Below are 23,205 nucleotides of genomic sequence, written 5' to 3'. Positions count from 1 at the left end.
CTTACGCTAATATTTAACTTAGCCTAACAAAAACTCTCATGTGCCTTCAATACCATTACTTGTTGCGCCCATTCTCTGCGGACTTTCATAACTCGTGCAGACTTTCAATACTACTTTTTGCACAAAAAAATGAATTACTATATCAAATAAGCATACAAATGACATGATTGATTGCAGATTAGGAGATAATCAGGAAACAAAATTAATACATCTTACCATTTAATAAAAGAATATATCTAAAATTAATCTCCTTTACATTAAACACTAATAAAAGCTTTTAAGATACTAAAGTATTACCTCATTGGATCGAGATTGGCTAACTTGAACTGCTTGGTCAACCGAAACAGCTTAAACAACTTACTTTCTTTGTTCATTTTTCAAATAGACAATCACACACAAAAAGCAAAAAAATAGCTCGACTTTAATCCGAGCCATGCTGAGAACTCTCGGAACGAAAACAAGCTCTGTAAATGTCTTTAAAGGTTAAACTAGGCAATGATAAACAAAGAAAGTTGAAACTCAAGACAATTGATTCATTTGAGTCCAACTACAATATTGAAGCTATTTACTTAACACATTTCACCTCTGCATTGTGCAAATTATAAATCATACTCAATTCAAGGGATTAACAGTTTTATGACAATTCGAGTCTACATGGTGGTGAAAGGGATTGACAGTTTCATGAAAATTCAAGGGATTGACAGTTTCATGAAAACAACTTAAGCCTAAATCATATTGTTTCTTTATACTTACTGCAAATAAGAGTCCATCTTATAAATCATTGACCTTCTAATCTATTCAATTACTTTGAGGAGATAGGAGCTTCAAATTACCTCAAAACTTTCAGTTTCATTAAACAAACTGTCTACAAACTATACATGGCCATGTAACTGTTAAGGGCAAACCATGAAAATATATATTGTGAAAGTGCAGGTTTAGGAAAGTCGGATTTTGGCATTTTGATTTTAGGGGCAGGATCAGTCTAGAGCTTTAGACTCTCTACATGTATTTCTTTATGAGGGCTTGAAACCTTCCGACTCTTGATTAGAAAGGCATGCAATGAAGTTATTCCTACAACTGAAGCTCTTGTTAAAAGGTATGTTAATATTAATCTTTTGTGTGCAGTGGAATTTAAATTTTTTCTGCATATACTTTGTGGATGTATACATTCTATTAGTGTTCGGCAGACTACAAGTTTAGGAGGGATGCTGAACATGAATGCAGTTAATTTTTTTTATTACATGTGTCATGTTTTTTCTCCCTTAAGTGTTGATCAATCTTGTGTCTGGGTCATGGTTGTGTGGGGCATCTGATCAGGTAGTAATGATTTTGTTTGGAAAGGGCTTACGAATTCACCAGTTATTGTGTTCCGTCTTGTTTGTTCGGGTATGAAGGAGTGACAAGAAGCTCATCTCAAATCTCAGAATTTATATCAACAATGACTAATTACAAGTTTGATTATGTTTTGTGTTGGGCTAAGCCTCATGCGATGTTCCTACAGCTTAACATTAACGCATCGATTATTCTAGGATCAAAAGTGGTTGAGCATCTTAAACAATCTCTTTTTCGGTGATCACATAACCTTATTTTAGAGGATTGTAAATCTTTATTTTCTTATTTTAATGATATTATTCAAGCTTGTTGGTCATTCTGCAAATAATGTGACTCATGAACTAGTTAGAGCCGTCTATTCTATGTCAGGATTTTTGAAATGACCGGTTAGACCTTCAGATTTTATTTGTTCAATTTTGTACTTTGATTTATAGTAATGCATTTTTTTTCTTAAAAAAACTTTAATAGTTGAATGTTGAAAATTAAGAAATTCACTTTTTACATTTGAACTCTTTTTTCTATTTTGTTACATTTACTCTTTAACTTTTGATATTAATAGGTTAAATTAGTCTTCGTTCTTGACATGCCCAAATTGAAAGGGTCTAATTTTTTTATTATAAAAATACCGAATTGAAAAAAATATAAATGGTCAAAAAAAATCACGATAATTTCATTCTCTGAGCAAATTAAGGGCTTGCTGTTGCAAATTCTTGTTTTGATATTGGAAAAATGGGGATTTTCTGTTTTTTTGGAAAAAAGCAACTTTTCACATATAAAGGACATCAGTTCTCTAACTAAACACATAAAACTCTCTTTTTTTTAATAGGCTTAAAGTGTTATTTAACTCGTGATCTATTCAGAATTTTATTATTTGACCCTTAAACTATCCAAATTTATGAAATTTTACCCAATTTAAATAGAGATTTGATAAAACGGTTATCATGTGATATATGATGATATTTTGATATATGAACTTGTCACTTTCCACGTCTTAAAGTTTATTTGTCACATAAACTTTCTTATGTGAAACTAACTAATTAGCTTAGAAAAGGAAAAATAAATAAAAACAAATCCATAAATTAAAATTTATCAAGTCTAAATATCAAAATATCATTACGTGTCACTAGGATAACAGTTCTGTTAAGTCCTCATCCAAATTGAGATAGGTCAATGGTTAAATGTGACCAAATAATAGGTCAAAAACTAAATGATAAAATTTTGGATAAATCGATGGCTAAATAATGATTTAAACATTTTTAATATGAAAAGACAAATAAGATGAGAAAATGGTATAAACAAACACTCATAAAGTTGGAGTTCTTATATTAAGCCCCCGTTTTTCCATGTCACTTGGAAAACCCACAATTCACATTTAGATATATGTATTAGGGATAAGGTGCAAAAATACCCCTAACGTTTACAGTCAAGAGCAATTTTACCCCTAACGTCTAAAATTGTACAATTTTACCCCTAACGTTGGCAGCCAAGAGCAATTTTACCCCTAACGTTGACAAGTTAAGTTAATTTGAGAAATAATTTATCAAATTGTCTTTCTCGGTCATGAATCTTGTTATTTATAGTTCACATGTGCGTCATCTTATCATTAATTAGTAACAGGTCACAAATATACGATTAAACGAGAAAAAAATTTAAAAAATTTTAAAAAATATACTGTATTTTTGTACGAGATAGACAAAAAAATTCAAATATTTCGTCGAAATTTAAAAATTTAATTTTCAATTCTATTATTAAATCATAAAAATATGAAATCTTTTTTTCTAGAATCAACACACGTGTAATTGGTGTAGAATAATAAACAAAATATCTGTATTTTATAATAATGTCTGAAATTGATCCAACTTGTCAACGTTAGGGATAAAATTGCTCTTCACTATCAACGTTAGGGGTAAAATTGCACCATTTTAGACGTTAGGGGTAAAATTGCTCCTGACCATAAACGTTAAGGGTATTTTTGCACCTTATCCCTATGTATTATGACCCTTCTTAATAATTAAAATAATGAGGTCTTTTATGATATGTATGAGTCCATGTTACACTGTAAAATATATTTTTTAACATTTAAGGTGCAAAAACAAGAGGGCGAGCCTTGGCGCAACGGTAAAACGTTGTTGTCGTGTGACCAGAGGTCACGGGTTCGAGTCTTAGGAGCGGCCTCTTGCCAATTAAATTGGCAAGGGAAGGCTTGCCCCCAATACACCCTTGTGGTGGGACTCCTCCCCGGACCCTCGCTCAGCGGGGACACGTAATGCGACTGGGCCGCCCCTTTTTTTTTTTAAGGTGCAAAAACACCCATAACATTTTGGGCCAGGAGCAATTTACCCATAACGTCTAAAATTGTCCAATTTTACCCATAACATTGGTAGTCGAGAGCAAATTTACCCTTAATGTTGATAATTTGGATCAATTTCAAACACTATTATAAAACACAGATATTTTTGTTCCTTATTTTGCACCAATTGCATATCAATTCCTTCTAAAAAAAAGGATTTCATGTTTTTTATAATTTAATAATAGAATTAGAGATTAATATTTATAAATTCGGTGAATTTTTTTAATTTTTTTGTCCAATTCGTACAAAAGATAGTATTTTTTTTTTATTTTTTTCACATCCCAACATATATTTGTGATTTGTTACTGATAAAATGACGCACGTGTAAAGTGTAGATGACACGATTCATGACTAAAAAGACAGTTTGATGAATTATTTCTCAAATTAACCAAATTTATCAATGTAGGGGTAAAATTGCTCATGTCTTCCAACGTTAGGGGTAGACTTGTACAATTTTAAACATTAGAGGTAAAATTGCTTCTGAATCAAAACGTTAACTTTAATAACAACAACAAAGCCTTAGTCCCGAAATGAAACCGTGCAATCAAGTCGTGTCAGCGATACAAATTCTCTCCATCCACTATGTCCGATCCACTACCATATTCTCCTCAATCCCTAATAAACTCATCACTCTCGCTCGATCACCCCCCTCCAAGTTTGCTTAGATCTACCCCTAGCCCTCACCACTACATCTATTTACCACTCTTCAGTCCTCCTAACCGGCGCATCAAAAGCTTTTTTTTTTTTTTTTTTTTTAGGATAATGTATTTTATACTATACGGTGGTCGACGTACTACATTAACTAGAATGCACCTTACTCGTGTGAAATAGAAATAATATTAAACTAGATGTTTCTAAAAATAGGATAGTGGAATTTGGACACGTGATATATAGGAAGTAGATGAATTGGAATCACGTGGATGTAAAAGGTATTCTACTATGTCACGACATTTGACAAAGCTTATAGTAGTATATTATATAGTACACATTAACAATGAATTATCCCTAACTTCCCACATTTTTAGTGACTTCACATGCTTCTCTTTCTTCTTTTCTTCTCAACTTCTACTTGTGCTTGCGTGCAATTTACTTTCACTTCTTGCTTTTATTTTCTTTGCCTTTTTAATCTTTTATTATCATTATTAGGGTTGTAAATGAGCTGAGCTGCTCATTAACGGTTCGGTGGTCGGCTCGATAAAAGTTCGGTTTGACTCGGCTCGATTTCGCTCGTGAGTACGATTTACTGGCTCGGTTCGTAAACGAGCAGAGCTTGAACGAGCCAAAGCTCGCGAGCAACTCGATTAGAACATTTATGAATAAATTTTAGTTTCGTAGGAAACTATATAGTTTTGTGTTAGTTCACAAATATCTAAACTTAATATTATTTTATTTGCTATTAGACGAGTTCATTCGCAAATATAATAAATGAGTAATAGACGAACTATATGTCACGAACTTTGCTTGTGATCTTATTTATGTACACAATTAAAGAGCTATTTGCGAGCAAACTTCATAAATATAATTAACGAATTACTCACAACCAATTCATGGTTAGATAATTTTCTTAACGAACCAAATTCAAATAGGAGTTTGGGCTCGAAATAAGCTCGAAGCTCGGCTCGAGCTCATTTATTTTCTAATGAGCTGAGCCGAGCTTGAGCAAGCCAAAGCTCGGCTCGGGTTCGAGCACGTTAATTTTATAGCGAGGAGAGATTGAGCAAGCCAAAGCTCGGCTCGACTCAGCTCGATTACAATCCTAATTATTATTGACGTGGTTGAATGAGAGTCAGTGTGTTAATATAGATTACACAAAAATAAGATCAAAAGAGGACCGTTATCTAACAAACTCGTTCTGATATCTAAGTCAGTTTATGAGGATGAATGAATGATCACAATCAATAAACAAAAGTTGTAATGTGAATGAAGTAGAATACCTGAGCTGAACTTAATCTAGTTATACTGTTGTCGAGCTGTAGAAGATGGTTATTAGTTGAAGGGCGGAGTGAACCATGTCTCTCCCGTTGATAGGAGGACGTGCACCCAGATACCGAGGCCTGATACACCTCAAGCACACTAGGCCTCTGATTCTCGAGAGCAGACGTGATCGTGGTAACGAATGTCCACGTGTCAACATGCAATTGCACATAAATAAGGTTAAAGGCAGCTATTATCCGGCAAACTCACTCCTATATCTAAATCAGTTTGTGAAAGGACTGAAAAATGATCATAATCAGTAAATAAACATTAGTATAGAAATGGGCTTTAACGTCGCTTTTTTAGCGAGCGTTTCTATCTTCAACCAACGCAAATAACCGACTCCAATGATGCCTTATTGCCAAGTCATTACAATTAACCAACGCCAAAAACTATTATTTTGATACGAGTTTAATTGAGGGTTTTTGGCGTTGGAGTTTTATTTTAACCGTCACTAGTTTATTGTTATTGCGTCGATTGTTTCAACAACCGACTCCAATGATGGCTTATTTCCAACGGTTAGTATAAACACTGCCAAAAACCCTTAAATTATAACAGGAAATTAAAGGAAAAACGCCTAATTAATTAATCTAACTTATTCAATTGAACCTAACTAAATAAATTAATTACTATTAGAAATTAGAAATTAAACCTAACTAAACTAATTACTAATTAATTACTAATTAGAATTGGATAATAAAATGAATGGGATGTGATAAAAAGCCCAATCCAAAATTCAAGGATTAATTTGAAAATATGCTGAAGCTAGTAAATTTATGTAAGTAAGCTGATTTGAAAGAATTAAAAAGAACATGGGGTTAAATCAGGACAATGGAAAGTGATTGGTCAATTCCTAGTAAATAAAACATATAAGGGTCTATTTGAAATAAACATGATATAAATTCATATTTTGAGCTTTTTTTTTTTTATACAAAATGAAACTTAAAAAAAATAACAGCAAACCAGAAAAAGAAACTACAAGAAATAAAGACTCAACCACACAGGTTGCCTCTAGCAGCAACATGCCTCAGTAAGGCAGTACCCCTCAAGTCCATTAACAACACATTTTGCATATCTACAGAGCAACAATGAGATCTGTGACCCCAACCGGAAAATCATTGGCTTTCTTAGCTAAAAATATGCACTTTGATTACCTTTCCGTAGAACATGAATTAGTCGAGCCTCTCTAAAACCGCATAACAGCATTTGCGTTTGTCGAATTAAGGATCTTGAGGGATGATGCAAGGGGCAATTTTCTAAACTGAATTTTACTACTTCCTTACTGTCAGACTCAATAATCAAATTCTTAATATACAGATCTTTGACCATTTTTAAACCAGAAGCAATACCCAAGAGCTTGGCTTCAAAAGACGAACCTGTACCAATATTATGCACGAACCCTTTAATCAACTGACCATTCTCATCCCAAAGGACACCACCTGTTGCGATGCTGTTCGACTCTTCCTTTCTAGACCCATCAGTGTTCAATTTGAAAAACCCATCAAGCGGAAACTTCCAATTAATCCACACTTCAATTTTGTCATTGGATTTATCCTGCTCTAAGGTATGCACCCAATTAGAAAGATAGTCTCTCACACGACTATGGATCAAATTCTGCCAAGGAATAGAGAAATTGGATTGAAATAGGTATTTATTCCTCCATTCCCAAAGAAGATCAGCAGTAACCAGGAATTTGAGTTGCCAATTACACACCCCAAAGTAACTGTCTGGCTTCGCAATGCACCCTGTAAACCAGTTCTCTTCCGTCATATAAAAAAAATCTCCAATGTTCCTGCGAGAGCATAACCTTCCAAGTTTCAGCACTAACATGGCAGTCCCGAAGCTCATGTGTGAGAGTCTCCTCCGCACTATTACTTACACCGAGTACATGAACCATAGTCGACCAAGTGTCGCCTTCTTCTTTCAACATTTGTGATAAGTCTATCATGAGTACAAAGCCAAGCAAAAGTTCTATTACTTTGTGGGGCTTTCAGGCTCCAAATCAACTTGAAAAACTTATCAGGCTTAAAGCTAGCAATCTCGTTAGCCATCATTTGATACGCCTATTTGCACGTGAGCAACCCTGTTGATGAGCCTTTCCAATGAGGTATATCCCTCATATCCGCATCTCTCACAGCCAACACGCATCGAAACTGAAGAAGGATACTTTTATCAAAAAATGCCTCCAATATTTCCCATCACTAGCTCCCAGTTTCATCCAAAAAATCAGCAACCTTCCATTTTGATAAACTATCAGGAACAGGGGTGATAGAACCTCTCTCAATTTTCTGTTATCTAACCAAAAGTCATCCCAAAAGGAGATCGAAGACCCATCTTCTATACTCCAAGCCAAGCCATTGAAGAAATCCTTGAAGACCCATTGATACTCCGCCACAGATGAGAACGATTTCTTACCAAACTCCTATTTCCTCCAAAGATAAGGTCATGTTTATATTTTGAGGCTAAAACAGTAATCCAGAAAGAATTGGTCTCTTCCCATATATGCCATAGAAGCTTCATAAGCAACACCTTATTATTATCATTGGCCTTCCTAATACCCAGACCCCCTTTTTCTTTCGGTTGACAGACAGCCTCCCAAGGGAGGAGATGGATTTTCTGCTCCTGACCATTGCTTCCCCAAATGAAACTTCTATTCAATTTATCCATCCTTTTCAGAATTCTGCTAGGAAGCATGTTAGTCTGCATAATATGGTTTGGGGCTACCGAAGCACCCGATTGGACCAAAGTGATTCTACCCGCCAAGGAGAGTGAATTTGCTTTCCACATACTCAGCTTCGATTGCATCTTGTTTATTTTTTTCAACAAAGGTAGTTAGTTATGTTAATTCTTTCATGGAGAAGAGGAACTCCCAAATACTTACCAACGCATACACACCTTACTTAGGCTACGAGCTAGGCTGTCCGAGACATTCTTGGAGACACATAACTTGGACTTTGAGAGGTTAATTTTTTGACATGAAACGTCACAAAATGCATTCATGATTTCTATAAAGTTTGTAATTTGAGAAGTTTCCGCTTCAAGAAAAATCATGATATCATCAGCAAAGAACAAGTGGCTGATATCTAGACCATCTCGAGAAAGACGAATGGGCCTCAAGGTCTTAGAATCAATGGCATCTCGCAGTAAATGGTCAAGGAGGGCCATGCAAATCACAAAAATATATGGCAAGATGGGATCTCCTTGTCTAATCCCCCGAGTAGGAACAAAAGGATTTGTCATTTCACTATTAATCAGAACTTTCATAGTTCTGGTAGTGATATAACGCTTGGTTATATTCTGCCAAAAGCTATGAATACTCACTTGTTGAAGAGAATCCATGATAAAGTTCCAATTCTACCTATCATACTCCTTTTTTAAATCAGTTTTGATGGCGACAAGGCCTTTTCTCCCTTTCTTTATGAGCATAGAATGAATCACCTATTGTGCTACAATTATATTGTCACCAATTTGTTTTCCAGGGACGAAACTACATTTGGTCATGGATATAAGTCTGGGAAAAAGTTGCTGCAGTCTGTTTGCCATTATCTTAGTGATTAGCTTATAGGTGGCATTGCAGAGGCTTATGGGGTGGAACTGGAGAAATAACATAAGATTGGTCTATTTAGAAATAAGAAGTATGAGGGTTTGATTGATGTTAGCTAGGTTATCCTTGCCTGAGAAGCAGTTGAAAATGAACTCATATAGACTATCTTTAATGATATTCCAGTGCGTCTGATAGAAAGTCGCCGGCATGCCATCAGTTCCAAGAGACTTACAAGGACTCATGTCAAACAAAGCATCTTTCACATCTGTTTTAGAAATCTGCCTAAAAATATCATATGACTCACTTTATTTTAATATTGGATAAGAGTTGATTGTAGTTAGCGAACCCACTAATTGCTCCCTTTCCTTCGTGAAAAGCAGTTTATAATACATCATGGCTTGGCAACGGATCTCTTCCATACCATAAATCCAGTTCCCTTCTTCGGTCTGAATAGTCTCAATTTTATTATTTTTCCATCGGATAATGGTAGACAAGTGATAATACTTCATATTTCGGTCCCCTTGAGTGATCCATTTCCTTCTCAATATTTGGAACCACAAGAGTTCCTCCTATCTCAACACAACAAATAGTTCATTTTGAAGTGACCATTCCAACTGAACTAAGTTAGTGCAATAATTTTTACTTGAAGCCTTTTGCACACCAGCTAGATGATTCAAAAGTTTCCTTTTCCTTTGAAAGATATTACCAAAGACGTTTTTATTCCACACCACAGCCTGACGTTTAAACTCTTCCCCCGCTAAGATAAGGTGTTTATTGCTGCCCCAAGATTTTCTAACCATTGCTTTTAAATTTTGGTGCTCCTCCCAAGCTATAAGGTAGCGAAACGGGCGAAGTTCCTTCTGACCAAGCTGGCCGTGAAGCTTAAACATGATCAGAGCATGAACTGAATGCCTAAAAGGCAAATGAATAACTTAAGCATCAGAGAAGGATGTTCTACTCCCAATATTACCATAGACCTTATCCAATCTGATGGAGAGAAAACGACGCTGCCAAGTGAACCGAGCTCCAGAAAAACCCAAATCCATCACTCTGCAGGCATCCATGAGCAATTTATGGTTTATATCTCTTCTAGTGTAAAGTTGGCTACCCCCTGTTGATCCTCCATAGAACCAATATCATTAAAATCTCCCATTAAGAACTAAAGAGTGTCTATATTCTTACTCAACATCTGAAGATTATCTCAAAGCACAGTCCGCTCAGAAAGACACAGGGAGGCATAGATAAAAGAAAAAAAAAGAAAAAGAACCCATTTTGACTTATTTCACAATGTATGAACTGACGATGCATCTGTATAACATGAAGCTGAATTTTTGAGTCTTGCCAGAACACCCAAATGCCCCCAAATCGACCTTGAGCTTCTGACCGTACACAATTCCAACCCCTGAACTTATCGATAATTTTTTGAGCAGTCGTACCACTCACTTTAGTTTCTAGAAGAACAAATATTGATGGTTTATGTAACCCCAACAAATCTTTTAGATGAAGACGAGTAGCCCTATTCGTTGCACCTCTTAGGTTCCAAGATAAACAATCCATAAAGAAACAAAAGAGAGAGGAAGGAATACTTTAAAGAGAAATTTTGGAACCGGTTCTAGGTTTGGATGAACTAATTCCAGTTGATTGACCCTTAAGCTTTTTGTCAAAGATTTTTTTGTCTCTTATGATTACTCTGTTTGGAATGATTTTGTAGCAGGTGTTTAACTGTATCTTTTGGCAGTGAGTCTAACCCAGCTTCATATCTTTGAGAATTGTCTTTTTTAGTAGAGGTCAAATTTTTAAATCTACTTCCAGGGTCTTTGCCAGTACGAGGTTTATCCGGTGATTGATCGATGTTCTTTTTAGTTGTTCTGTCTGTCTCCTCCTCCTCCTCCTCCTCCTCTTGTGCTTCCTTCAAGACTGTAAATCTCGAACCATAGCCCTTTTGTAACTCATTTACTTCCCGTTCCGTATCCCTTTCTTCTGAGCTTTTGGGTTCTTTATTAATGACGCCCCTTAGCAGCGTCGTCTCTGCTGAGGCCGACTAAGGGATAAGTGTACCCCGTCGTTATCAAGTAATAATCTGGACAAGTCCAGGTATCGAATCCACAGGATTTATTCCTACAAGTACCGAACTACTGGGTCTCGGGTGTTATCTAGGCTGTGTGGGGTTTTGAGTTTGTTTTGATTAAATTAATCTACTCCTAATTGAATTACTCTACTCCTAGCTAAGTTATGCTAATTCGAACTAAGTTATTCTACTCCTAATTAAGTTAAACTACTCCTAAGTGATCTTTCACTAATGCAATTACCCGAGGAAACATGATGTGGAATGATAATAATGAAGATAGATTATTAGGTCAATTGATTAAAAACCTAATCTAAGTCACTTATATTGAAGGCGATTAACCCTACTTACCCTTCTGAAGTCCCTAGTGCGTGATTCCCTTGTAAGGCCGAAACTAGGTCTAAGGCTCAGCAATTTAGGCTTAATCAACTAAGAGGTCGTCAATCTCCTAGGCTCTGACTAGGTCAGATTCAACTCACAATATGTGCCAACTAGATTTTTGGGCTTTTGAATGAGTTAAACCAATCAAATAAAGCGTAAGACAAAGATTAAACAAATAAATCATTGAACAAAATAAGAGCTAAAATATTATTAAAGGTGAAGAACATTGTTACACGGATACAATTAGCCTAGGATTTATAGACTCTATCAAGGGATAAAAACACAATTAGATGAAAGAGATGAGAAAATCCCTTTCAGGGAACCTGTCTACCCTGCAGCTGGCTTCCTAGGACTTAAGGACGGACCTTGAATAATCCTCGGTGGATGGAGCTTCGAAAGTTCTTCAATGGAGGTTGAAGGAGATGGAGGAGGTGGAGAGGATTCTTCAAGGGTGAAAGCTAAAATAATTACAAGAATGAAAGATATCTAATTTACAATAAAAAGGTCCTATTTATAGTTGTGTTTGAGTCCCGATGCTAATTGGATTTATTTCCTGTTGCAGGTGGGAGAGTCGGGATGCAATCGTGGAGTCGTGGGGTCGGGAATCAGTCAAAAGACTGATTCCCGAGGCGCAGCTCGCCGAGCTGGCCTCTGGCAGCCAGCTCGGCGCGAGCTGGGCACCAGCTCGCTGAGCTGGCCCTCTAGGGGCTAGCTCACCGAGCTGGCCTCTAATGGCCAACTCGCCGAGCTGGAGGCCAGCTCGTCGAGCTGGCCTACAGAGGCCAGTTTTTGCGCTCTGGAAATGCCCAATTCACCGAGCGACTGCCGGGGGGTCCCTGAGATGCGATTTTTGATCGAAATTGATCCCGTTTTAACCTGCACATGCACATAAACTCCAAACAACGTTAGTCCAAAGGCTAAATTGACCCACCAGTCGTTAGATTTGAGTGAAAACTCCGTTTAGTGAGACCTTTGGTGGATCAATTAGCCATAATAAATAATTGAAAGTTAATGTACGTGCTATTTTGGCAATATTTGTCCAAAAACAACTAGAAAACGACCTCAAACTACAAAAAGTGAACATGACGCATACAAAACACAACTATTACGCACACATGCATAAAAATGCGAGATTTGCTCGCTTATTGTAGGAAAACTAAACTAAACTAACCTAAAAACCGTACCTAAAGATAGGGGTTTTTGACCCCTATCAATTAACTAAAGGCATAACTTGAGCCCCATTCATATTTCTATGATTGTTTCCAGGGGCCATATCATTTTTGTCAAATTGTTGGGGGGATTTTGTTCGACGCGTAATTGGATTTTTAGTCGTCATCCAGGGTCCGTAGTCGTTGTCTACCTCATCGGGAATGACCCTATTCAGGTGTGAAGCATTGCCACCACTATTGTTTTCCCTTGCATCTGCGCCTTCTGATTGAGCCACTAAAGGACACTTATCTAGGTAGTGCCCATGCATGCTACATTCGAAACAGATTGTATAGAGGCCCTCATACTCAATTCTATAGACTCTGCTCCTGAGTTTGAATTTTGATAGCAGAGGCTTATTAAAGTTCACCTCCACACAGACCCTAGTGAATTTACCTCGCTCCACTGAGACCGTAGTTTTATCCACATGATGGACATCCCCAACTATAATACCTAGTTTATTGAGGAATAACTGATTATAATACTCAATTGGCAGTCCCAGAAATCTCACCCATGTAAGAACTCTATTCACCTCTACATCGAAAGGATCAAAATTTGGTTTCCATGGTTGAATTGTCATGACATGGTCAGCTATAAGGCAGGGGCCTCTAGTGTATTAAATAGGGACGCAAGCAAGTGTACTAGGTCGAATGTAGTATTTAGTAAGGCCAAGTGTCGTATTCCACAAGGATTGATCTCTAGTGAGAAGAATAGATTACCTTAAGTGTTAGATTCTTAACTTAGATGAATAATGTGTGAGATCTTAACATAAACAGAAACAAGCGGAAAGTAAGACGAATGAATTCAAGATAAACAAGCACAGATCTAGCCATACGCCTAATGAACAACTGTGCCTAACTTTTATCACTAAATGAATTAGATCTATATTCCTGAGTTGGGTCTCTCTCTCATTGGTCACTAAGGTCCGGTGTCCCATTTCCAAAGATACTAAGTAAGTAATATTAACCAAGTGTCCTTGCGCTAACATACAAACAAGCATTAAGCAACAGAGAGCATTCGTAAACAAACCCCAATATGTGGTAGTTTTCGTATCCGTCCACTACAACATATGCCGATTAGCTGTTTCCATTATGTCGGAGCACTGTCGTGTCATCCTCGGTAACTATCAAATAGACTCGATCTTAATCTATTCTTGAAGCATGCTAATAACACTCAATCATGGATAAAAATACTTCATTCATTGATAAGAGATACTTACAGTCGCCGTCTAAATGGCTGGCTAGGCCTGTAGAAGAACTACTCACTCATTGTCATGAGTGAACAACTTGTTCTTCCCAAAAACATTCTTGCAATGGAAAATAAAAACAGAATATAAAAACTAATGGTGGCAGTAATGCCCAGGTCTCTATTACAATCATCTTCCTGCTATTTATACTCCCCTTACATCAACCCTAATTACAAGGGCAAAAAGTCACAAAAAGGTAAAAACAAGGACAAGTAAACAATCTTCTTACACTTGGCGCAAGATGGAAAGTTGTCTTGCTTTCCACGTGATTCTCCCTTTCTCTCTCCTGTAACTTGCTCGACCTGCACGTTTATCCGTTTTCCTTCCAAATGACCCGTTAAATGCTGTTGTTTAAGCTGTTTTGTTCTACTGAGAGGCTGTTCGTGAAGATTCCTGCTTGAACTGTAATTTCTGGATGTTTCTTCCATTTCTGGTTGAAAGATAGAACTTTGAAGCTCTTTATCATGAATGATCGTCCTCATAAATTTGCTCTTTTTACTCGCATCAAATTACCCCCAACTTAAGCTTTTGCTTGTCCTCAAGCAACACATCAATATAAATGGAAGAACAGGATAAAATTTACACAAACAAAAGAACAGCTAAGTCCATGCATTTAAGGTTTCTGTGATGATTGAAATTCAAATGATGAGTAATTAAGCTGACATAACCAGTTTGCGAATCCCCTAATCAGAAATCAATTATTTCCTAGTACTTCTGGAAATTCGCTCATCTTTCACAGTGTTTGCTCTTTTTTTGTAGGATGTTTAAGTCACTCGACAGCTATGCATAAAAAGAATAAGTTTTGATCTGACTTCTTATCCAACAGATACTTGAAACTTCTCTTGGCACCTCGGAATCCTTACAAGGGTGAGGGGCGGTTTGAATGGTGGATTGGTTGGAATTTCTGATTGGAGTAGATGTTTCGTGTTTAGCGGATAAGTTTAGCTTTGAAGAGCTGGTCATTTTCTGTTTGTAGGCTTTCCTGTTTCATTTTTCTTTTTGAATGCTTTGAGGGGAAAGGTTTTCTACTGTTTATTTGACAGTGTCCCCCTTGATATATTTAGGGAAACATGGCCTTTTTCTTTTGTTACCAGCTCCCAGCTATGGTTGTTTGATGGTGAATGATTAAATGATTGTATGTTCATCCTCATGTGCCAAGATTCATTTCTTTCTACTGAAGGGCAAACAAGGAAAAATCTAACTCATCTAATATACACAAAGCCCACTCTAAAAAAAATTATTTGCACACAATATGCACAATTTAGGCACAAGCCTCACTGGTTGTTTGTACTTGATCAATACTTGATCTGATCAGGGACTTCACAAATTAATTAATCAACCTAAACTACTCATCAACAAATCATCACCTCATCACAAAGAAAACAGCAATTGCATGGTGACTTAACTAAGCTAAATTTGGTAAAATCATCCCAAAGTGATTATGGATGGGTGAGTGGCGGGTGAAGCGCACAGGGTGATTATGGTGTTTGTGCTTTGTTTTTCTTTTTATGGGGTGGTGCTGATGTGAAACGAGGACCAAGCAAAACTCAAAAGTTGGAATAAAATAAACGAGCATGGCAAACAGCATAGCAAATTTAAACAGCCAAACAGTTGATAAGACGCTGGTCTCCTACCCCCAACTTAACAAACACATTGTCCTCAATGTAAGACAATTGGGTAAGAGACAGGCGCCAACAGTATCACGCGAAAACAACAGCAGTAGCAAGTCGAACAAAGGATAGAGAGAAAGAGAGTGATAGATTTACACTGTGGGGGACTGGGAGGACTCCGCCTCCTCATCGACATTGGGTTGTGGGACGGATGGTGTGGTGCCTGGTTCAACTCGTTCATTTTTGATGGGGCTCTTCTGTGATTCATCGGAAACATGGGGCTTTGGTGCGGACTGGTTGTTCCCTTCTAGAGTGGCTATTCTGGCTCGTAAAATCTCCACTTCTTGCTCGTAGGTATTGATTCGATGTTCCATCACACGCATGTTGATAAGGATGGTCTCCATGCTCATTCTAGCAGCAATGCGGTAGATTTTGTCATCATCACCGGATGGTGGGTATTCTGGAATAGAGCGTATGGGGGTGACATGAGCAGGTTCTGGCATGGACTCTTCGGATCTGCGTCTCTTGGAAGGACCAGCTGGGTCTTTGTCCTTTTTCTTGAGTTGCTCAGCCTCGCGCCATAGGTACCAAACTCCTTTGATATCGCAACAGATTTCAATCCGCTTCATCACCTGCAAGTTCAAAGGTTCCATAACTGGACCATGGGTTAGTGTAGTGAATTTGGGATCGAAAAATCCCAAATTCTGAGCAATGGTGGTGATGAATGGTCCATAGAACAGGCCAACGACATTCTTCTTTTGTTGTAATGAGGCAATGTACTCAGCAAAATAGTACCCAACATTCAGCGGCTTCCGGTCACGCAAACATGCTAGTGCGAATAGGTCAGCGGATGGTACTGTGGCTTGATGGACCCTGCCAAAAAGTGAACCAGCAAGAATAATGTGTAAATATTTCAGTGAATAGCTCTCGATACTTGAGGCCTTGGAGTAACTAGGATTATACTTGGGGTGACCAGTGATTGCATGCCAGAAGGCACTAGCATCAAATTCCTCTAGAATCTCGCGGTATGCCGATAGGTAGGGTTCTTCTTCGAGTTTGGTTTGGTCGACCAGGCCAAGAAAATGTTCATTTTGTTGATGGAGCAATTCATGTGGTTCCCCATGAGTCGAAATTGGTAGCGCTTATGATGATTGGGGTCAGTGTACTTGGCATCCCGTTGGAAGGTGGAAATGAACTCCATTGTGAGTTCGTGGTACGTGAACTCGTCAATGGCTAGAAATTTAGCTAGATTCGCGCCTTCAATCATTTGCTTAACCTCCGCGTCAAGACCAACCTCTCGCAAACTTTCCCAGCAAATTTGTCTGGTGGCGCACAGCTCCGTGTTTTGGAAAGTTTCGTAGTTAGTTTGCTCGGTTTCATCGGAGAAAGTAAGAAGTTGCTTGGAGAGGATAAGAGAGGGTTGGGTACTAGAGCTCACATCAGGTTTCTTTTCTTTGCCCTTGGTAGCAGTGGCAGACCTTGTATTCTTTCGTGCCATGGCGGAGTTTCAACAGCGGTTAGTGGGGTTGGAGACGAAGAAAAGTGTGTGTTTAGTAAAAAGGGCAACCCTTTATACAAGATGGGGCAGAAAGGCAAACCGTCAAGGATGGTTGCAACCGTTTGAACCAATCATTTTCCTTATTCCACCGTAAGAATAGGGAATTAAATTGCCATGTTTGGAAAGAGGGGTAGCCACATCAATTCTTGTGACCGTTGAGGTTGAGGGTCTGCCGTCTGACAATGTGGCATTAAAGGACAAGATGGCTGAGGCGGTGATTGTCTCGTGGGTGGTGCGGGTTGGTAAGAGGAATGATTGTTCGTACTTCCCTATGTACTTAGACACAAATTTATTCAAAAGGGGACTAAAATAGGGGATGTGAGAAAGTGAAATTGAAAATGCACTAAATTGCGGAAAATAAAAATTTAAAACAAAAGTAGAAAAATGAAATTTATTTACCCCCAACTTTTGATTTGTCATGGGTTGGTTAGGCGATGGGTAATGCCCACAGTTCCGGGGGGTTCATGGGCCAAGTAAGGCTTCAGGCGTTGTCCATTAACTTTGAATATATCGCCATTGGTGTTCTGAATTTCTATCGCCCCATGAGGGAATATGCGGTGAATGGTGAATGGGCCAGACCATCGTGAGCGAAGTTTACCAGGGAACAGGTGCATGCATGAGTTATACAGGAGCACAGGATCACCCTCTTTAAAATGTTTGGCCTGAATACGCTGATCGTGCCACTGTTTGGTCCTTTCCTTGTACTTGATTGCATTTTCGTAAGCGAATAGTCTGAATTCATCCATTTCATTCAACTGAGCACACCTGTTTAGCTTAACATCCTAATCATCAAAATTTAGAAATGTTAGTGCCCAATATGCCCTATGTTCTAATTCAACAGGGAGGTGGCATGCTTTTCCGAACAAGAGCCGGAAAGGGGACATCCCTATGGGTGTTTTATAGGCTGTTCGGTAAGCCCACAGTGCATTATCGAGTTTTAGAGACCAGTCCTTTCGTGAAGAATTGACTGTTTTTTCTAAAATTCTCCTCAGCTCCCTGTTGGATAATTCCACATGTCCACTCGTTTGGGGGTGGTATGGTGTAGCTGTACGATGTGTGACACCGTATTTCTGAAGTAGTTTCTCAAATAATTGGTTACAGAAATGAGTACCTTGATCGCTTATAATTGCCCTTGGTACTCCAAATCTGGTAAACAATTGTTTCAAAAATTTTATCACTACCTTGGCATCATTCGAGGGACACGCGCATGCTTCTACCCATTTACTCACATAGTCCACAGCGACCAGGATATACTGATTCCCAAAAGAGATGGGAAATGGTCCCATGAAGTCGATACCCCATACATAAAAAATCTCGCAAATAACGATGTTGTTTAGAGGCATGGCGTTTCGGGCAGAGATGTTGCCTGTTCGTTGACAGTCATCGCATCGTTGAACGAACTGTTGAGCATCCTTGTATATGGTGGGCCAGAAGAACCCTGCTTGAAAAACCTTTGCAGCTGTTCGATTGGCCCCAAAATGACCACCTGATTCCGTAGCGTGGCATTTGTGCAAGATCTCCATGCCTTCCTCCCTGGTCACACATCTTCGCAGGAGCTGGTCTGCACATAATTTAAATAGATAAGGTTCCCCCCAAATGTAATATTTAAGATCAGAATAAAACTTTCGTTTCTTATTAGTGGATTATCGAAACAGTTTTATTTTGCAGGCCAAGAAATTCGCAATGTCAGCAAACCAGGGGAGCCTGGAGATAGCAAACAGTTGTTCATCAGGAAAATGGTCGAGGATCTCGGGTTGTTCGATTTCTGTGGTTGCTTATATTCTGGATAAGTGATCAGCTGCTAGATTTTCTGATCCCTTTTTATCCTTGATCTCTAAATCGAACTCTTGTAGGAGTAACAACCATCGTATTAGTCGTGGTTTAGCGTCCTTCTTGGCGAACAGGTATTTCAATGCAGAATGGTCGGTGTAGACAGTCACTCTGGAGAGCACGAGATAGGGACGAAATTTATCGAATGCATAGACCAATGCAAGCAATTCTTTTTCTGTGGTTGTGTAATTCTGTTGAGCTTCATTCAAAGTTTTGCTTGCATAGTGTATGGGCTTAAACTGCTTGTTAATTCGTTGTCCAAGAACAGCCCCTACACTGAGATCACTGGCATCGCACATGAGCTCGAACGGTGCATCCCAATTTGGTGCAGTGAGTATAGGTGCGTGTGTCAAAAGCTTCTTGATCTGTTCGAATGCCTGGTTGCACTCGTCTGTGAATATGAAGTTAGCCTCCTTGTGTAATAGTGCAGAGAGCGGTTGTGCGATCTTTGAGAAATCCTTGATGAATCGTCTGTAAAAACCAGCGTGTCCCAAAAAACTTCGAATGTCCTTGACCGTTTTGGGCGCAGGTAGTTTCTCGATTACCTCTACTTTAGCTTTGTCAACTTCCAACCCTTTGCTCGATATTTTGTGACCAAGTACAATACCCCCTGTTACCATAAAGTGGCACTTTTCCCAGTTGAGGACTAACTGTGTTTCTGTGCAGCGTTCTAGAACAGCTTCTAAGTTCTCCAAACAAGCTTCGAAGGATGTTCTGTAAACCGAAAAATCGTCCATAAATATTTCAGCTGTTTTCTCGATCATGTCATGGAATATGGCCATCATGAACCTCTGAAATGTTGCTGGAGCATTGCACAGCCCAAATGGCATACGTTTGTACGCGAAGGTCCCATATGGACAGGTAAATGTGGTATTTTCTTTATCTTTGGTGTAGATGTGGATCTGATTATACCCGGAATATCCATTGAGGAAACAATAGAATTGATAACCATCTAGTCTCTCCAACACCTGATCAATAAATGGTAGTGGGAAGTGATCCTTTCTGGTTGCTTCGTTGAGTTTCCTGTAGTCAATGCACATCCGCCACCCTGTGATTGTTCTGGTAGGGATGAGCTCATTTTTGTCATTTTTAACCACGGTGGTCCCTCCCTTCTTAGGAACAACTTGGACAGGGCTGGTCCACATACTATCGGAAATGGAGTAAATGATTCCTGCCTCGATGAGTTTGATCACTTCTGCTTTCACAACGTCCTTCATGTGCAGATTTAGTCGTCTTTGCGGTTGCACATTTGGTCGGTGATCTTCTTCCATTAAAATTTTGTGCATGCAGATGGTTGGGCTGATTCCTTTTATATCTTCTATTTTCCATACTAGAGCCGTCTTATGCTGCCTTAGGATGGTAAGCAACTGTTCCTTCTGGTCTTTTGTCAATGTTGCCGAAATGATTACGGGTCTACTATTTGGTGGATCTAGGAATGCATATTCCAGGTGATCAGGCAACTGTTTCAGTTCGAGACATCTCTCCTCATTCCCCTTTTCGGGATCTATGTCAGGAAGACTATCCTGTTCTTCTTCATTGCCAGTGCCTTCATTATTACTCCCTTCTTGGTCTAGATCAAACAGTTGTTCCTCCTCTTGACGTTTTTCCTTATCAACTTGTTCCTGCAAGAACAAATCATTATCTTGTGTATCGAGAAAGTAACATGAATCATCAGAAACTGAAGCGTAACGAACTTCTTCATGCATCTTAAATACTACTTCTTCATTATTGATTTTAAGAACAAGCTGCCCTTTGTGCACATCAATGACAGCTCTTCCTGTGGCTAGAAAAGGTCGTCCCAAGATTATGGGAACTTCCAAATCTTTCGCAATATCCATTATAACAAAGTCGACAGGCAATATGAAATTTCCGACTTTAACCAGAACGTCTTCAATTATACCCTTAGGGTATCGAATTGATCGGTCCGCTAATTGGACCGTGACCTTTGTTGGTCTTGGTTCTCCTAATCCTAATTGCATATAGATTGAGTATGGCATAAGATTAATGATGGCTCCTAGATCACATAAAGCATTCCGAATGGTAAGTGTTCATATTGAACAAGGTATAGAAAAACTCCCTGGATCTTTGAGCTTCTTTGGAAGTTGTTGTTTGGCTTGTAAGATTGATGAGCTGTCCCTGTTCAGTTGCACCATGGCTACACTTTCCAGTTTCTTTTTGTTGGTCAGCAAATCCTTCAAGAATTTGACATAAATGGGCATTTCAGACAAGTCTTCGATGAATGGAATGTTGATGTGCAGCTTTGTCAATTGTTCTAGAAAGCTCTTATGTCTCTTCTTACAATTCTGTTGCTTCAGTCGTTCTGGGTATGGAACCATTGGTTTGTAACAAGGCGTGCCTGGTTCATCTTCAATCACCTATTTATCTTTCTTGTGTTGAGGCACAGGTTGTTGATCATTGGACTTTGCTTCATCTTCTTTATCTGTAACAGATTTTCACCACTGTTCCTTAATTCTTTACCTCCCCTTAGTATGATGGCATTGACTTCTTCTTTTGGGTTGGTCACAGTGTTGCTTGGGAAGGCGCCTTTTTCCTTAGAGGATATGGCTGTGGCAAATTGCTGAATTTGAGTCTCGAGATTCTTTATGGAGGATTGTGTCTATTTCATGAACTGTATCATCATGGCCTCTAGAACAGGATTTCCTTCTTGTTGAACATTTGATTGACAGTGATACTGTTGGTTAGATGAGCTACTTTTTTGTGGTTGATATGCTGGCCGTGGGTGCTCTTGTCTATACGGTTGCTGCATAGCTGGTTGCCTCTGATTATCTTACCAAGAGAAGTTAGGATGGCTTCTCCACCCTGGGTTATAGGTGTTCGAATAAGGATTCGGCGGTTGGCGGGCAATGAAATCACACTGTTCCTGCATTGATGCACCTGGTTTGGTTCCTGGACAATCTATTGGTCGATGAGGTCCACTGCAGAAGTCACAACCATCGGGTGATAAGATTTCCATCGGGGGCAGAGGGTTGCGTATTGAGTGCTGAGACGTTCATCTTTCCCATCGTTTTGACCAGTTGTTCCATTTGTGAAGATAACTTGCTGATTGCCTCACTGTTTACAGTATTCGTGACTCTCTTACCATCAGCCCTCACCGAGTGCCAGTTGTAACTGGTGTTGACCACTCTCTCGATTAGCTCATACAATGCTTGAGGTTCCAGTTCCTCGGGATTCCCATTGGCAACTGATTCAATTTGTATTTTGTATGCGTTGGTCACTCCATTATAGAAGTTTTGCACTTGCATCCACATGGGTATGCCATGATTTGGTAATCTTCTCAACAGTTCTTTGTATCTTTCCCATGCTTCAGATTAGGATTCATCCTCCTCTTGAAAAAAATGAGAAACTTCATTCCTCAACTTAATTGCTTGTCTGGGCAGAAAATATTTCATTAAGAACATGGTAGCCATCTCCTTTCAGTTCATAATAGATCCTGGTTGTAGATTCTTCAACCAATTCCTCGCCTTATCCTTCAAGGAAAAGGGAAACAGTTTGAGTCGGATAACCTCATCACTATCATTTCTGTGGGTACGAAATATGTTGCACATAGTGACAAAGTCTTGGATGTGCGCATTTGGATCTTCATTTGGGTATCCTCCGAACTGCACAGCTGTTTGTAGTATCTGAACCATTGATGCTTTCACTTCGAACATTCGATTGCCTTCCTCTAGTAAGACAATGCACGATGAATGGCCCTTAGTAGATGGCCTGGAGTAATCCTTCATCCGCAATCTCTGGTTACCATTATTATTATTTTTCGTTTTCACCATGACCCTCCTCATGGTTCTCATTCTGTCTCTCATCGTTTGGCATTTCGACCTCGCGATCCATTCTGATGCGTCTAGCTTGCCTAAGTATTTTTCTCCTTCTTCTGTACGTTCTCTCTATTTTAACGTCTATAGGAAGGATATGAACACCTGCTCTTCGCATACAAAACTAGAAACCGAAAAACCAAAGACTAGACAAACAGATGGTTAACAGGTAACGAAATAAGCATACGTATTCTTCAAAACTTAAGTTTAAACAATCCGCGGCAACGGCACCAAAAACTTTGTGTATTAAATAGGGACGCTAGCAAGTGTACTAGGTCG

General features: G+C 38.8%; 1 non-coding gene across 1 annotated transcript; it reads left to right on the top strand.

Annotated features, from left to right (window-relative positions):
• The first annotated feature begins 22,369 nt into the window (after positions 1-22,369).
• LOC136207634 (small nucleolar RNA R71) lies at positions 22,370-22,476 on the top strand. The gene has a single exon (XR_010676765.1). It is a non-coding gene; the product is annotated as a small nucleolar RNA R71 (small nucleolar RNA).
• Positions 22,477-23,205: the final 729 nt, after the last annotated feature.

This window comes from Euphorbia lathyris, chromosome 9 (genome assembly GCF_963576675.1).
Source record: "Euphorbia lathyris chromosome 9, ddEupLath1.1, whole genome shotgun sequence".
Lineage (NCBI taxonomy): Eukaryota > Viridiplantae > Streptophyta > Magnoliopsida > Malpighiales > Euphorbiaceae > Euphorbia > Euphorbia lathyris.
This window is presented reverse-complemented; position numbering and strand designations above follow the sequence as displayed.